This window comes from Oncorhynchus kisutch, linkage group LG24 (assembly GCF_002021735.2).
Source record: "Oncorhynchus kisutch isolate 150728-3 linkage group LG24, Okis_V2, whole genome shotgun sequence".
NCBI classification, from domain to species: Eukaryota; Metazoa; Chordata; class Actinopteri; order Salmoniformes; family Salmonidae; genus Oncorhynchus; species Oncorhynchus kisutch.
The window spans coordinates 3265358-3271103 of NC_034197.2; positions in this window are offsets into that span (position 1 = coordinate 3265358).

Here is a 5746-nt window from a genome sequence, read left to right on the forward strand (position 1 = left end):
AGGACATGGGTACTCAACTCTTACACTACGAGGCCCGGAGCCTTCTGGTTTTCTGTTCTAGCTGATAATTAATTGCACACACCTGGTGTCCCAGGTCTAAATCAATCCCTGATTAGAGGGGAACAATGAAAACACGCAGTGGAACTGGCTTTGATGTCCAGAGTTGAGTTTGAGGCTCCTAGGGTTTTCAGCGGTTAGCAGACGGTTGGCTGCATGTGAACTACAATTCTGAAGCTGGGTTTGAACGTTTAGAAACTTCAATAATCATCGCTTGCAAAACTGTTTTAGAAACATATGCTGATATGCCCCATCTTTCATATCAGCAAGAAATAATCGTTTAAAAAAATATCACTTACTGTAGCAGTTTGCACAGATCCATACACTCAAATCAAAATCGAATCAAATTTATCACAAAGTGCTTATACAGAATCCCAGCCTAAAACCCTTAACAGCAAGCAAAACAGATGTAGAAGCGTGGTGGGTAGGAAAAACTCCCTAGAAAGGTAGGAACCTAGGAAAAAAGTGAGAGTTGCCAGGCTCTGGGGGGTGGCCAGTCGGCTGTGCCAGGTGGAGATTATAATAGTACATGGCCATTGATTCAAGATTGTTCTTCAAGATGTTCATAGATGACCAGCATGGTCAAATAGTAATCACAGTGGTTGTAGAGTGTGCAACAGGTCAGTACATCTGGAGTAAATGTCAGTTGGCACTGAGAGGTCGAGACAGCAGGTGCGGGACAAGGTATCGCATCCGGTAAACAGGTCAGGGTTCCATAGCCGCAGGAAGAACTGTTGAAACTGGAGCAGAAGCATGACCAGGTGGACTGGGGACAGCCAGGAGTCATCAGGCCAGGTAGTCCTGAGGCATGGCCCTAGCGCTCAGGTCCTCTGGGAGGGGAGGACGAGAGAGAGAGAATTAGAGGGAATATACTTAAATTCACACAGGACACCAGATAAGACAGGAGAAATACACCAGATATAACAGACTGACCACAGCCCCCTGGGCACATAGACTACTGCAGCATAGGTACTGGAAGCTGAGACAGGGAGGGTCGGGGGACACTGTGGCCCCGTCTGACGATACCCCCGGAGAGGGCCAAACAGGCAGGATATAACCCCACCCACCTGCCAAAACACAGCCCCCACACCACTAGAGGGATATCAACAGACCACCAACTTACTACTCTGAGACAAGGCTGAGTATAGCCCACAAAGATCTCCACAGCAAAAGCCTGAGGGGGCACAAAACCGGACAGGAAGATCACGTCAATGACTCAAGCGATGCACCCCTCCTAGGGATGGCATGGAAGAGCACTAGTAAGCCAGTGACTCAGACCCCGTAATATGGTCAGACGCAGAGAATCCCAGTGGAGAGAGGGGAGCCGGCCAGAGACAGCAAGGGTGGTTCGTCACGCCATTGTCTTGCCGTTCACCTTTGCACCTCTGGGCCAGACTACACTCAGTCATAGGACCTAGTAAAGAGATGAGTCTTCAATAAAGACTTAAATGTCGAGACCGAGTCTGCATCTCTCACATGGATTGGCAGACCGTTCCATAAAAATGAATCTCTATAGAAGAAAGCCTTGCCTCCAGCAGTTTGCTTAGAAATTCTAGGAACAATAAGGAGGCCTACCTCACGACCGTAGCGTACGTGTAGGTATGTACGGTAGGACCAAATCTGAGAGACAGGTAGCAAGTCCATGTAATGCTTTGTAGGTTAGAAGTAAAACCTTGAAATCAGCCCTAGCCTTAACATGAAGCCAGTGTAGAGAGGCTAGCACTGGAGTAAAATGGTAACATTTTGGGGTTCTAGTCAAAATTCTAGCAGGTTCATTTAGTGCTTTATCCAGAAAGCCAGGGAGCAGAGCATTGAAATAGTATAATCTCAAAGCTATAAAAGCATGAATGAGCTTTTCTGCATAATAAAAAATAAAAAAGGTTTCTGATTTTTGTAATGTTACGCTTACACACAGGTGTTCGGAGCATGCTAGAGGTTGAAAATGTTGTAAAGGCCACTGAAGACACCTGCCAGTTGATCAGCACATGCCAGGAGCACACGTCCTGGTAATGCGTATGGCCCAGCGGCCTTGTGAATGTTGACCTGTTTAAAGGTCTTACTCACGTCGGCTATGGAGAGCGTGATCACACAGTCGTCTGGAACAGCTGATGCTCTCATGCATGCTTCAGTGTTGCTTGCCTCGAAGCGAGCATAGAAGTGATTTAGCTCATCTGGTAGGCTCATGTCACTGGGCAGCTCGCGGCTGTGCTTCCCTTTGTAGTCTGTAATAGTTTGCAAGCCCTGCCACATACGACTTGCGTCAGAGCCGGTGCAGTATGATTCAATTTTAGCCCTGTATTGGCGCTTTGCCTATTTATGGTTCGTGGAGGGGGCCTAGCAGGATTTATTATAAGCTTCCGAGTCCCGCACCTTGAAAGCGGCAGCTCTACCCTTTAGCTCAGTGCGAATGTTGCCTGTAATCCCAAGCTTCACGTTGGGGTATGAATGTACCGTCACTGTGGAGACGACGTCCTCAAAGCACTTATTGATAAAGCCAGTGACTGATGTGGTGTACTCCTCAATGCAATCTGAAGAATCCCGGAACATGTTCCAGTCTGTGATGGCAAAATAGTAAGCAGGAATCATTTGGATAGAATTGTGGTCAGGTTTACCAAATGGAGGGCAATGGAGAGCTTTGTATGCGTCTCTGTATGTGGAGTACAGGTGATCTAGAATTATTTTCCCTCTGGTTGCGCATTTAACATAGAGACCAGGCAAAACTGATTGAAGTTTCCCTGCATTAAAGTCTGTGGCCACTAGGAGCGCCGCCTCTGGGTGAGCGGTTTCCTGTTTGCTTATTTCCCTATACAGCTGACTGAGTGTGGTCTTAGTGCCATCATCTGTCTGTGGTGGTAAATAAACAGCCACGACAAGTATAGATGAAAAATATCTTGGCAAATAGAGTGGTCTGCAGTTTATTATAAGATACTCTACTTCAGGCGAGCAAAATCTAGAGACTTCCTTAGATTTCGTGCACCAGCTGTTCTTTACAAATATGCACAGACCGCCAACCTTCTTCTTACCAGAGTGTGCTGTCTAGCTGAATATCCATGTCATCATTCAGCCACGATTCAGTGAAACATAAGATGTTACAGTTATTGATGTCCTGTTGGTAGGATATTCGTGATCGTACCTCGTCTAATTTATTGTCCAATGATTGCACGTTGGCGAGTAATATTGACGGTAACGGCAGCTTCCCCACTCGCCTACTGTGGCTCCTTACGAGGCACCCTGCTCTGTGTCCTCTGTACCTGCGTCTCTTTCTTTTGCCAATAACGGGGATGTTGGCCTTGTCAGTGTTAGAAGTATATCCTCTGCATTCTGCTTGATGAAGAAAAAATCTTTGTCTAATCCGAGGTGAGTGATCGCTGTCCTGACATCCAGAAGCTCTTTTTTGCAGTAAGATACGGTGGCAGAAACATTATGTACAAAATAAGTTACAAATAAAGCAATCAAAACAAACACATGATAGCACAATTGGTTAGGCCTCCGTAAAACTGCTGCCATTTCTTCCGGCGCCATTTTGGACCTAGACTTGGAGCTCAGGTACCGCTTGCCGTGCAGTAGAAGAGAGAACAGTCTATGACTAGGAAGTTATTATGCTAGTTTTCTTTTTACTGGTTAAGGTAGGTAATATGCGTTGTACACGTAACTATAGTCGGTGGTTATCTAGATCATTTTCATAAGCACCTATAGATCTTTGACCTAATCAAAATAGCTTGTAAGCAGCTAGCAAACAGGGCGTACCTTATTACACAACTCCATTGAAATAACTCTCACTTACAGAGGTCAGAAAACGGTAAAAATGCACGTTTGCATATCAGAATAGTGGTCGGATCGACGGAGAGTCCTAAGGTAAGCTAGTTAGCTAAAAAGAGTAAAAAACTTGAGTAATTTGAAAAATGCTAAACAATACACACGAGTAATAATGGACGTACCGGGCTGGGAAGGCGCACTGGAGGCCTGGTGCGTGGAGCCGGCACAGGTTGCACCGGACTGGTGACACGCTCTTCAGAGCAAGTGCGGGGAGCCGGCACAGGACGTACCGGTGCTGGGAAGGCACATTGGAGGCCTGGTGCGTGGAGCCGGCAAAGGTTTCACCAGACTGATGACACGCTCTTCAGGGCAAGTGTGGGGAGCCGGCACAGGACATACCGGGCTGGGAAGGTGCACTAGAGGCCTGGTGCGTGGAGCCGGCACAGGTTTCACCGGACTGATGACATGCTCTTCCAAACGCCTGCGCTGCAGCCTACTCCTAGCCAACACCTTTCTCCGATACCCCTCCTCAAACTGCTCCATTGACTACCAGACGGTCTCTGGCTCTCTCCTCGGCCGACCGCCCCTTGTGCCCCCCATCAAAACAAACTTGAGGTTGCCCTTGAGCTGTTTGTGGCCGCGGACCTCGGCATCGTCGTTGTCGTCCTTTACTCCTCGGCGACTCCCGCCAAGGAAGGGTCACGATTAACAGCTGTGTCATGACGTTGGCTTGGGGGAAAGGTTTATGACAGTCATAAATACCTCTTTCCCCCTTTTTCCTCTCTCTTCCCTACTGATGTTACATTTGCAAACCCTTGGTTAATATAGAGATTCTGGGAACATCAGAAGGTGGGGGGAAATGAACAATATTCTGGTAATCCGACGGTGACATCATATTAATGATGTCAGTTCGGTTGTCATCTGAGACATTCTCATCAATGATAAGATGACATAAACTCTACCATGGAAAGTCTACACATCAGAGTTATCGGATTCACATGGAATTGTTGTTCAATTTAAATGTTTGAATATGAAATTATTCGTAATGGGATGAAATGTGATTTTAGCTTCTAAAATGGGAGATTTGGGTTTTCATAAGATAGGGCACTGCTCAATCAGTGGCCCGCCCCTGTGAAGGGACATGGGCTATAAAACTTTTCAAACACGCCCTCCTCTCCCTTCCCATATAAGCCCTTGATGACAATATAACCTCCTGTTCTGAGGACGTGAGGACGACAGTCCTATGTCAGAATGTTTCAGATAATTATTACAGAACGAAACCAACATCAGCGTGAGCTTTGGTTGCGAATGGTATGAACTTTGAACTCTTATTCACTACAGAAGTGATACCTCCTAGCCGTTGAGTTAGCAACAGCAGATGCAAACGAGGGTTAGGAAGGAACAGACAGAGTATCCCGTCTACCACACAATGACGTTACGACAACGTATCCAATTGACCACCAGAGACATTCTTCAAAGGACTCGGTTGGGCAACACGGCCTTCCATCTACCACCAACCTACCGAAGCGCAGCTCAGAGTAAATATTTATTGCATTTTCCTTTTCCAAATGGGCAGTAATTAAGAATGCATAAGATACTGTATTTACGATAGCACAGCTTCTTCCCTTTGTTCCTCAGTCTTCCCGCTCTTTCACTCAAACCCAGCCCCTTGTCACGACTCCTATCGAAGGTGGTTCCCCTTCCCGTTCGGGTGGCGCATGGGCGGTCGTCGTCGTCGCAGGCCTACTAGCTGCCACTGATTCTTTCCTCCCCCTCCTTGTCTGTTTATTGGTTACACCTGTTATGTATTGTGGTGATTAGTTGGGCCAGCCGGCCCGCCTGTTCTTTGTGCGGGATTGTTTGTGTGACATTTGTGCATGTTTGAGACGAACGTGCTTTTTCCTGTTCGTGGGTTTTGCTGGACTGTTTTAGT